This window comes from Aegilops tauschii, chromosome 5 (assembly GCF_002575655.3).
Source record: "Aegilops tauschii subsp. strangulata cultivar AL8/78 chromosome 5, Aet v6.0, whole genome shotgun sequence".
Taxonomy (NCBI): domain Eukaryota; kingdom Viridiplantae; phylum Streptophyta; class Magnoliopsida; order Poales; family Poaceae; genus Aegilops; species Aegilops tauschii.
This window is the reverse complement of record NC_053039.3, coordinates 43097454-43110477: the sequence shown is the minus strand read 5'-3', so window position 1 is coordinate 43110477 and position 13024 is coordinate 43097454.

Below are 13024 nucleotides of genomic sequence, written 5' to 3'. Positions count from 1 at the left end.
TCCTTTATATACGGGGGCAGGGGGGCACCTCTAGACACACAACTTGATCTGTTGATCTCTCCCAGCCGTGTGCGGTGCCCCCTCCACCATAATCCACCTGGATCATATCGTAGCGGTGCTTAGGCGAAGCCCTGCGTCGGTAGCATCATCATCACCGTCATCACGCCGTCGTGCTGGCGAAACTCTCCGGTGAAGCTTTGCTGGATCGAAGCTCGCAGGACGTCATCGAGTTGAACGTGTGCTGAACTCGGAGGTGCCGTGCGTTCGGTACTTGGATCGGTCGGATCGTGAAGACGTACGACTACATCAACCGTGTTGTGCTAACGCTTCCGCTTTCGGTCTACGAGGGTACGTGGACACACTCTCCCCTCTCGTTGCTACTCATCACCATGATCCTGTGTGTGCGTAGGAAATTTTTTGAAATTACTACGTTCCCCAACAAAGTGACCCATACTATACTTTGTGTCTTCTTTCCCGGAGCAACCAATGAATGCATACTCCTTCGGGCCCTCGCAAGGGGCATCTGGGGTGGGTTGAGAGGGCATCACTTGGCACGCTTTCGGCTACCGCCACGTGTCGTGCTCTGGACGTTCTCTCTATTTTTTTTTTGCACATGTTTTTGGATTTTTAGATGGTTTTCTTTTGGGTTTTTTTAGCTTTTCGGATTTCCTCCGGTTTTTCTTAGGTTTTAGACAAAAAAATTTTTGAAAAAAATGCGTGAGAAATCAGGTTTTTTCCTTCTACTAGAGGCATGGATTTGCTTCTGTCGTGCCTCTCGAAAACGGAAAAAATACATTTTAGTTTTTCTTTGGCTAGAGGTACGAATTTGCTTTAACTAAAGGCATGGACGTGCCTCTCGGAAACGAAAAAAGTGTTTTACTTTTTTCCTTCTGCGAGAGGCACATACCTGCCTCTTGGAAATGAAAAAGTGTCTTATTCTTCCGCGAGTTGCACAAATTTGCTTCCGTGAGAGGCAAAGTCATGCCTCTCAAAAACGGAAGAAATTATGTTTCTTTTTTCTCCTTCTGTGACAGGCACGGATTTGCTTCCGCGAGAGGCACATTTGTAACTCTCGGAAACGAAAAAAATGTTTTTTTGTCTTCCTCGAGAGGCACGCGCTTGTTTCCGCGAGAGGCACAGTCATGCCTCTCGGAAACCAAAAAAAAGTGTTCTTTTCCTTCTGCGAGAGGCTCAATTTACTTCTCATGGAGGCACGGATTTACTTCCGCGAGAGGTAGAGTCGTGCCTCTTTCGGAAAGTTAAAAATTTGTCCTCCCAGATTAGCTTTTTGTCTGATTTTTTATTAAAAAAAGATCACCAAAACCTGTCAACATGGGATATAGTTTTAAAGATCTCGACGCGAGAAATTCAAAGGTAAAAATGGTTCGAAATTTGGACGCACGGTTTAAGAGATAGAATGTTTTGAATAAACGGATCTTTGAAAAAAAAGGAAAACTCTCAAATGGCACACATGTGATGTGCCACTTGTTGCAATCTAGAAAGGTGGGAGTGACTTTTGCAAGAGTGCTCCTTAACTAGTGATCCCACTTCTTTTCTCGTGGTCATGGGAGTCGAAGGTCTCCACTCTGCAGGGTGTGGGTAATCCTTTTTTGACGCATTATGGTTCAAAACAATCGGTGTTTCGCACAGGTGAATGGTCGAGTGACTGAGATGGGCCGGCCCATTTAGTAGCTACGCGCGCTCTCAAGAATCCTGGTTTTAGCAACTTAACAGAGGTGATAAAAAAAGCAAGTTTCCAGATGGTTTTATCCCATTTTTGCCTGTTTTGGGATCTTCTAGAAGGTTCGAGTCCGGTTTTCTAATTTTTTTTCTTCTGGTTTTTTATTTATTTTATTTTTTAAAATGTTTGAAACAATAAACAAAATAGAATTTACAAAAATGCTTGTGTTTTTAAGAGATCTTAAAAAAGTGTTCATGATATTTAAAATGTATTTTCCAAAAATATTCATGTTTTTTGCTTTGTTTAAGAAATGTACAATTTTTTTGCAAAAATTTTAGATTTTATAAAAAAATCTAAAAAATTAAAAATATATAGTTTTAGAAATTATTGTTTCCGTTATAAACTGAATAAAAAACAAACAAAAAAGATCGCTACAGTTTCTGTTCGCTACAGTGAACCAACTCGCTGCTGTGTGTCGGTTTGCTATAGTGTCGCCGCTCGCATTTTTAGAAACAATAGTCATTACGTGTTAAAAAAACTGGCCAACTTGTTATTGGGAGTATTTCAATGTCTTTTAGAAAATACATCCTGTGTATTTTAAAATGTTTCATCGTGTATTTTTTTTATTTTTTTATACATAAATGGAAAATGGAAATGAGGGCTCATGATGAACGTGTAAATAGTGCTCTCGAGCCTCAGCCTGACGACGACCTCCCTAGACTCCGCCTTCTTTTGGCACACGGCAATCGACAAGTATATATAGTTCTGCTGGGCTACCTGAGCTTTTCGCACCTTGTTAATTGTATTGTCAGTCATGTCGAAGCTAGCATAAAACCCAGCTTTGTGTATCTTACCACAACCCTGCTTCGCACACTACAGTGAACCGGACGAAATAGGACAGACAATGGCTTGGCGAGGGCTCAGCCCGACGGCCATTTACCAGTGTAATGCTCCAAGAGAATGGCGCCCATCCTCTCAAAAGACCCCAGGATCACCAGGCGTGTCATCGCAGGACTCTCGAGCTTGCCTTCGTCCTCGGCAGCGTCACACTGGAATTTCCTTTTGAGGGCATCAAACACTGAAGCGTAGGAGGGACCTGTTTGCAAGTGAAGGTTTGGTGGGTGCATTTCAGGACCATGATAGCCACCTGAGAAGCCTCAGGACTAGTATTGACGAGTAATTTACTTGAGACATAGTTATACCTGTACTATCAAGAGGGGATTGGTTAAGATTGAGGGAGCTAATGATTATTGCAGCGGAGGAAGCAAAGCAGATCACCGTCTACTAAGCAACAGAAGAAAATCGTGGATTTAAAAAATCATGTATTAAATAAATATAAAAGATTGTATTTTTTTTCTAGAAAAAGACTGACGAATTTGAAGAATGTAACTGAAGAAAATCGAAAAAAGTTTCGTCAAAAAACAACAAGAAAAAATGCGCCGGCCCAGGAAGCGTGTGCTCTCATATGCATTCAACTCGTCCGTTTGTCTTAAAAAAAATTAATACAGCTCGCCTGTTCAATCAACATAACAGAAGGCAAATCATCGTGCATGTACATACAAGAAAATAATTATTCAGCGTACCTGTAAGTGGGTGGTGTGGATCTACGTGTCCCTTTACTGGACATGGGAACATTTGTTTTTTCAAAATTGAATATCCTTTTAGAGCTAACGAACAATGTTTTATAAACAAAAGATATTTTTTCCAATTTAAAAACATTTTTATAAATTATTTTAAAACGCATTTACAATTTTTGCATCGTATGAACATTTATTTAATATGTGTGACATTTGTGTTGCATCACGTGAACATTTATTTTAGTATGCGTGAATATTTTTTACTGAACCATGTGAAACAATATTTAATACTCCCTCTGTAAACTAATATAAGAGTGTTTAGATCACTACTTTAGTGATCTAAATGCTCTTATATTAGTTTACGGAGGTTTTTTTATCTTGTGAACAACTATTTTATTTGTGAACATTTTTTCTACTTTCGAATTTATTTTAATATGTGTTTTTATTGCAGTGCATGTTTTCTTTAATATTGCAATGCATCTACTTCCATTTCGAATATGCGTGAACATTTTTGTTACAACACATGACATTTTCGTCACATAAAGAACATTTTGGAAAGAATGCATGAACAGTTTTTGTACACATCGATTTTTTTGCAATACATGATTTTTTTTGTATGGGTGGCCACAACATTTTTTTAGTTAGAGTTGAACAATAACCTAACTAGTTTGAGAACAATTTTTTACCATATTTAGAAAAAAAAATATTCATCCCATCCAAAAAAAGTGTGCATTTATCTCATGAAATGTATTTATACATTTTAAACACAAAAGAAATAAATACAGGGAAAATATAAAATGGAAAACAAACAAAATAAAATTGAAAAGGAGCAGAACGGAAAAATGAAAAAAAATTAAAACAATCACACGAAAAACGGAAGGAAAATACCCCAAAAAGCAGTGGTACTTGTTCTGCACATGGACCGGCTAGGTAGAAAAACCCCTTACGATAGGAACGTCAGTCAAGAGCAACTAGTTGAAGAGTCAGTCGAGAGCAACTAGTTGAAGAGCACTCCTTCGGGAGCCTCCCAGCGATCACTTTGGGTGGGCTCTTAGCGGTGCCACGTGTCATGCTCTGGATGCTTCCTTCGGATTTTTTTTATTTCTTCCCAGGCATTTTTGGTTGTTTAGATGGTTTTTTTGGCTTTCCAATATTCCACCGGTCGTTCTTAGCTTTTCGACCAATTTTTTTAAAATAAACAAAATTGTGCATGAAAAAATATGCTTTTTTTGCTTCCGCGAGAGGCACGGCCATGCCTCTTGAAAACAGAAAATAAATCGCGTTTTTTTTTGCTTCCACGAGAGACATGGTTTACCTTTCGCTAGAGGCATAGTTTTGCTTCGTGAGAGCCACGGCCGTGCCTCTCGGAGACGTCTTTCGAAAGGGGAAAAAATGTGCTCACGGTTTGTTTTTTTTGTAAAAAAAAGTTCGTCAAAACCTATCAACATGGATGTAATTTAAAGATCTCGACATGAGGAATCCAACAGTGAAAACGGTTAAAGATTTAGACGCACGGTTTAAGATATAAACATTTTGAATAAACATATCTAGAAAAAAAAGGAAAACTCTCAGATTGCGATAGGTGGCGCACTGCATATGCACCACCTGTCGCAACCTGGAGAGGTGAGAGTGATTTTTGGAATGAGTACTTCTCAATTAGTAATTTCGATGCCAGTCCCGTACTAATGGGCCAACCTGCGCTGCGCTCCGAATAGCAGTACGCAAGTCACTGTTATATCTCATAGTAGGCGCGAGATATAGTATTTGTGCTCCATGTCTTGTAGAGAGGACCGCCAGGCTAAAGGCCCAACTTGTATCCCATGCCTTCCTAGCGAACACGTGAAAGAGTGCAGGGCAGCAGCCTTAGCATCATTTCTCAATATTTTTTTTGCCTCATAGCATAACAGAGTAGCGATTTGACCGATCGCCATAACGGCTGCTATCACATCGATTTTGCCCAGAAAAAGGCACCTGTCTCGTCAGGGATCTCCATTATTTATGGAGCACCCTCCATTATCTAGCCTCCTAGTCACCCTATGGTGTCTCAAGGCTGCTTCTTTTTGAAGCTCACTCCATATAGCAGTTACGTGTAATTCTATGTGGCGTGAAGATAATTTCAGATGGCCCTCCATTTCACATGGGTTGACAAGGAGGATGAAGAAAAATGCCAAATTAACAAAATGGGTCCCTTAAATATGGATACAACAAATATAACGACTTTGCTAGAGTTATTTTTAGAGTTGTGAGCTACCAGTTGATCGCCGCCGGTGTTCAGCGCACTGATAAGAATACGGCTACGTCGAGAAGCGAGTGTTCTCATTGCCTTGGACCATAGAGCAGAATTTCTTGTTGGAGTATACTGCCCGCCTCTCTCCATCAGTTCAAACTTTTTAAGTAACTGGCTGGAGCATGAATTCAATATGGTATCCGAGTCAAAAGGTCTTAAGTTCAAGACCCTGCCAACAGAAGATTAAAAAAAAAGAATTCTACAACCTACATCGGTCCCATGTCTAGGGACTAAAAATGTCTAAACGTGAAGCAGAGTGTTGAAATGTATTATCTGTCTCTCTCCATCAGTACAGACTTGCGACCAAGATGTGCTGTCACTTGCAACCTGCCCCCGCATCCGTTCCCCACATCATAAACTCCAAAGAAGCATAGACGTGCATGAATTCAAAATTTCTTCCTAGATCATCCTATATACTCCCTCTGTATCAAAATATATGATGTTTTTCTATACTCCCTTCATTTCAGGTGGTTGTGTATGATGTTTTGTTTGTACATATCATGTCCGTATCGAAATATAAGACGTTTTCTTAGGCCATTTTAGCCTACCAAAATGTCTTATATTTTGATACTTTGATATGGCGGTAATACATGTTAGACCAGGGAAAAACAAAGTATTATGCGTGCGTTTGGCGCTCGCTCGTTCGTGGACGCCCGAGAGTCCCAAACAAAACTAAACAAACCACCTAATTAAGCCATGTCTACAAGTACTTCACTGATGCAAGTTATCTACAGATGTACCGGGACTCTTCGTTTATGGTCATCTCTACAACACGTGGAGAATCGAGACCTGTTTACGGAGGTGTGTACACGATTGGAGGCTACGGCGAGGATACTTTTACCCAACATGGGTGGCAGCATGATCTTAGGGTTGGCCCCCCTCCGCTTTAGGCGTTATATGGACCCTTCATGTTTTCTTTATTTCGCTTTTTTATTTTTCATTTGTGTGAGAGGACCTTTTTTGGTTGTGTGCATCTTAGTTACAGTGGCCAGGTGTAATGCTTAAACCTTTTACTCCCTCCGTTCCTTTATATAAGGTGTATTTTTTTATAAAATTCCACAATGTAAGATGCATTTGTTCTAATTCCTCGTAATTCCGATTTTGGCCCTCCAGAAAAAAGAAAGTATCTCTCCCCTGATTGCATATATCTCTCCTTGTAGAGAAAGAAAAGAAAACTATCTCTCTCCTGATTGTGTGTATCTTTTTCTTTCCTAGCCTAAATGATTTACTTGCCGCTAATCTACAAATTAGAGAAGGGTAATTTTGTCCTAACTAGTGCATAATTATGTGACTTGGTCACCGTGCTGAAAATAATACACCTTAGATAAAAGAATGGAGGGAATAAGTAATAAAGTGCCCCTTTTCGAAAAATTAAGCCCTGTAGAAGTGGAGATCGATCTCTCAAAAAAAGAAGAAGAGTGGAGATCGGTCGATGTGTGGTACGATCTGTTGTAGAGGTCGGCCAGGTGAAGTGAACATGTATTTCTTTCTTTTGTTCCTGAGAAAGTGAACATGCATGTTCTAGCTATCTACTGTAGGTACTACGAGTATACACTATGCATGCTACGTGTGTAATGACTATGTAACCGTTCTTGCATGGTGCATGTGTTTTGTACCAGCTGACGACGGGTCGAGGGTATGAGCTAAACTAGATGGGTGGCGGTGGACACCAGAGAAGACCGACCATGAGTCCATGACTGCCGACAGCAATAGCAACTGTGGCATCTGGATAAAGTGTCAGGATGCATGCATGTCTGAGGCCGGTCAGCTAGCTTATCTCGATGTATGCATCCTCCTGCAAGCTTCGTAAGCAACTTCTAGAACCACGCATGTACTAGCAAAACTCCTCATCCATACAATGGAAGCATGCATATAGTAGTAAGCATTTGCTTGGACAAGAGCCGCACACGGCCACACGGTGACAAAGACAAAAGCAGCAGTGTGCATGCATCTGCTCTTACACAACTCGATCACACTGTCCATACTATCACGACAAGGAGCATAGTTACTCGTTTTCAGCCCCCCTTCCCCTAACTCCGACGCGAAACCGCACCGGTGTCGTCAGTCACTCACGTACGTAACCGCCTAGCACCCACGTACACGCGTGTGCGGTCAGTACACGCGTGTCCCGTTCCTAGAGAAGTTTCAGCTTGAAATTTTGCGCAGGGTACACATGCAGCCGTCCATGTTGTTCTAGGTTTACGTGTCTGAACTATACGCCAAGGCGTGTAAATTTTGTTTGAACTCGAGCGTTACAATTGTTGAAAACGTTTATAGTTAAAACTATCAACTGCTACAATATACAAATCGATATAACATGAAATCATAATTTATCATATATTTAATGATACTAATTCGGCATTATATTTGATAATAGCTTTCCAATAAATTTGGCAATAGTTTTCCTATTGTATTATATTTGTTAATTGTCTTATCGTATGATATTTGTTAATAGTTTTCCTATAAAAAGCAAGGCGGTATTTGAAATGGATGTTGCGCCCTATGTGGTTCTCGAACGCGAACCATATCATCTTCCAGTATGCTCCTGCCAGATTCCTCTGGAGCTTTGTGCGCAGTGCTTCGACATCACTTCGAACCCGGGATCCATGAATGAGATCCTTACGCTTTTGAACCTTGCCACAGGCAACAACTTCGTTTAGCGTGAAGAACGTTTAGTGCTTTAGCTTGGGCGCTATGAAATACTCGTAACAAACTAGTCATTGAACTATCCCTGCTCACTCCGCTAACTATATTTTTAAATGGTCTCTTTTCTTTCAGCAATGGCGTCCTCTCCGGAGGAAGAACGACAAAGAAGCGGTGACAAACATTCTCTCCAAGATTAAGCATCTTCATGTCGCCCATCGGAGCTCCGATAATACCTATAGGATCTGTCTTCCTTGATTTGTGCTTCTTTTGTCGAGCAATGTAATCCTGTAAACTATTTGTGTGTTCCTTGAACCTAGTACCTTGTATCCCTGTTGTTGGTGGCTTTATTAATTTACAGCCGGCGCTGCTTGTGCCCGTTTCTGAAAAAAGATACACAATGACATCTATATACTTCCTAGGTATACCAATTCACGGTACTAAGCTACTTGAAACACCTAAACGCTTGGGTGCACAAGATCGACCCTTCCGCCAACAATCTCTTGGTGGCTCACCTTATTTAGTTTGTTGACCACAATATATCTTGGAAGTTTGAGGCAAATGGAGAGTACTCTTTGACGTCGGCTTACATGATTCAGTTCCTTGGATCCACGTCCACCATCATGAACAAGACCATCTGGAATGTTTTGGGCCCTCCCAAGCTTAAGTTCTTCCTCTAGTTGGCACTCCAAGGTAGGATATGGTCGGTGGATAGACTGCAGAAGAGAGGATGGGATAATTGTGGCCTTTGTACCCTGTGAAAGAGGGCCAACAAGACAACCCCTCACCTATTTTACAAATATCAGTTCATGTTGCGTGTTTGGAGGATGGTCAAGGCTTGGTTGGGGGTTGGAGCGCTTGAGATGAACCGATTGGGGACCGAGCATAACATCAAGAGGCGGTCCAACATCAAGAGGTGGTGGACCGGCATGTTCCGGCCAAATACCGCAATTCGGAAGGCAATGTCTTCTCTCACCATTCTTGTATATTGGACCATCGGGAACGAGAGAAGTGCTAGTGTTTTTAGGAGCGAAGTTGATGCCACCTTTCTAAATCGTAAAATATATTCAAGATGAGGCCAAGCTTTGGATCACCGTAGGGCTACACACTTGAGCAATATCACACCGTAAGAGTAATTTCATATGTAATTTTTCTTTGATGGGCTATGTTGTGAAGCCGGTATTGTGCGCTCTAAACTCCTTAATTAATGAATGAGGCAAGCAATTTGCCTCGGATCCTAAAAAAAGCAATTTGCCTCGGTTTCAGAGAAAATATATTTGAAATGAGACAAAGATTGTCGCCATCATGTGATGCATGTGCCACGCACGAACCCAATAAGCATGCATGGGCTGGTCCGAGGATCGGGCGAGGCGTACATATGAAGATCTGTGTCAGCCGCAAAACCGGTGGCTGCAAACACAAGTGCGGTATGGAATCTTCTGGATAAAGTGACACATGCATGCATGCAGATGCAGTGGATGTTTAAGGCCGGCGCTTGTTCTTTCTCCTAGAACCATATACTTACTCCATGCACAACCACAACGACACGTCCATGCAAGCATGCATGCATATACTAGTACGTGTCACCGCCTGAGTGAGCCTTTGGATTTGCGTGGACAAGAGCCACGCACGGTCGGCAGGAGGCAACGATGTCATCTCGATCGTTTGAAAATCGAAAGGCTGGCCAAGCATGCAGCTCCTGCTTTTGCTCTTAATTGCACTGACTCGTACGCGCTGGTGCAAGGAACTCGGTCGCACTCGCACCGTCCGGCCATGGCGACAAGGAGCTGAGTTGCTCGTTTCCAGCTATAGCTTCATTTCAAACCCCGACGCAAAAGCACGACACTGTCAGTTAGTCACGTAGCCGTGTGTGGCCGGGACTGCTCGTAGTGGTCGACGTGGCGTGTGGTCGGGTTCTGGAAAGGTCCAGGTTCGACGTCCATTTTGCATACGTCCTTTGCTTCTACTAGAATGTACCACGTACATGCATGCATCTACAGATCTACGTACTAGTGTGTGTGCTCTTTTGTACTGTAGCTTGGACGTGGGCTGCATATGTAGGAAAGACGAGTTACTATACAGCAAGAGATCGATGAAATCGATCGGAAGTGTTAGAATAAATTCAACGCCACTGTCGATCATCCGAGGACTAAGCAATCACGCGAGACACGACACCGAGATTTGTTAACGAGGTTCACCGATATGGCTACATCCTCAGGGCCTGACTATGGGCGCTCCTCTCCATGACACCGCTACAATACCGCACCCGGTCGCCCTGGACGCCGGCACATGCCGCCGGCTTCCCCTGCGTTCTTGTGCTATTATGTTGGCATATGTTACATCGTGTGTTTACCCTCACTATATATGAGAGGCCTAGGATACAAGTGTCCTACTAGGACACGACTCCATATCCTATCTAAACCCAATACTACTCAGAGTCCAACTGTAACCTACCTTCTTCACAATACTAGATGATCCATTGCGCCAATGGCGCAAAGGGCGAGAGCAAGCCAAGCACTGAAAGAGTGCACACAAAAATATTCAGGGTTGTTGTTAAAGAACTGATGGTTGAACCAGAGAAAAGTAGCAGAAATAGACAATCACACATAAGAATAATAGATGGATGTCCAGTACATGAGTAGTAACAACAGAGGTCACATAGGTTATAGCATAGCTTGTAGTTGTTTAAAAGCAGGATATGGCATTCCAAAAGCACATGCAATATTCATCCTGTCATAGGACCTAATTAGAAGTTCTTAGAACGCCAGGTTTTGCGTGCATAGGACCTGTGTTGCTGTTGATGGTCCATCTAAAGGAGATGCACGATGAGAACCAGGCGGTGCTCTGTAGTGACCTTGAAGCGAAAGGCATAGATATCTCCTTCAGAAACGAAAGGCGCAGATATCTCCATCATTATTTTCTCTAACCAGTGTAAATACATATAGATAGTCTTCTGAAAATAGCAGAGAAGGGCGGTTCTTTACATACAGAACAAGTTACCATAAACTGCTCTTGACCACAGAGATAAAAGTGAAATCTAAAGTTTATAGTGAAATCTAAACTGCTTTTGTTTGATTGCTATGAAACAAAAGGTGGTTGTTTTAGTAACCACAGAAGCATGTTGGTTAGGATATATTGACTGAAGTTTACCAGAAACTATCTCTTGTAGTCTCCAGGCGCTGCTTGGACTTCATACCAATATAGCGTAGCCTCTGCGTCAATTTTTCAATAAGATAGATTCTCCAGGCAAACATACAACATAGATAAATTACATTGTCTTAGCATAGCACGATGGATTACATACTTATACATGAATTGAGAGCAGTTCGAAAAAGAGACAGATTTTTAAGGCAAAGCTATGAACACAGAGCTTCTTGTCTTATTTAACTAACACATGAGACTAAACATAACGCCAGAAAGAAGCAAGCCATCATTGTGAAGATATACATATAGAGCTTCATATGGCGATCAGATAGCTGAGCAGGCTGAACATGATGCTCATGGAGATCGCACATAATGACCGTAGTCATCGTCCATGTCTTGATGGCAATCTTCAGCAGAATCTTCATCAGAATGCCCATTATAGACTGGATCAGGCACTTCATCTTCTGAGTACATGCCTTTTTCCTCTAGCAACTGAGATGCCGTGGCTGTAGTCTTTTGAAGCGCGAGCACTATTCATACTTTTGTCTTTATTACACTATTCATCTTGGATTTCTCGTTTTTGTTTCTCTTTGTGTATTTCGAATTTTAATCTGAATTTTTTAGGGGTTGTAGACACAACATTCAAAAAAATTGAAATTTTTTGACATGTCTAAAATTGAATTTTTCAAACTGGTATCATGGGAGTACTTGAGTGATGGTATCACCTGATATTCTCCCCTACGTACTGCAGGTACTAGGAGGATACACTATGCATGCGTACTTGTGTAATGACTATGTAACCATCCAATTCATGCATGATGCATGTGTACCAGCTGACGACGGGTCGAGGGTATGAGCTAAACTAGATGTGTGGCGGTGGACAGCAGAGAAGACCCCGACCAGGCGACCATGAGTCCATGACTGCCGACAGCAATAGCAACTGTGGCATCTGGATAAAGTGTTTGGATGCATGCATGTCTCCTGAAAGCTTCGTAAGCAACTTCTAGAACCACGCATGTATAGCAAAACTCCTCATCCATGCAACGGAAGCATGCATATAGTAGTGAGCATTTGCTTGGACAAGAGCCGCACACGGCCACACGGCGACAAAGGCAAGAGCAGTGTGCATGCATCTGCTCTTACACCAACTCCATCACACTGTCCATACTATTAGACAAGGAGCTAGCATCTCTAGCAGACCCCGTATAAATGGTCAAATCCGCAAATAACCGTTTTTTGCAGTTCCAGTCGAAAAAACGAGTCCGAACAGACCCCGCAAAATCGTTCGACCCCTAAAATTTTTTAAGAGGCCCTGCAAACGTGAACGCGAAACCCTCATATATACAGTTTTCAGAGCAACTTTACCAGCGCCCTGCATACCGGTCAACGCTGGCGGTTAAGGAATCTTTTCTCCCGCCAACGCCATGAAGCTTGCCCGGCCGCCGCGCCCGTCCACCTCCCGACCGCCCGGCCACCGCGCCCGTCCGCCCCGGCCACCGCGCCCGTCCGCCCCGGCCACCGCGCTCGCCCGCCGGCCGTCTGATAGCCGGCCGGCCCTCCGTCCCGGCCGCCGCGCTCGCCCGTGGCTCCGCGGCCCTGGAACGGAGCTAGCTAGCTAGTTCAATCCATTCAAACGGAGCTAGCTAGCTAGCAGCTCAATCCATTCGAACGGAGCTAGCAGCTCAATGGATT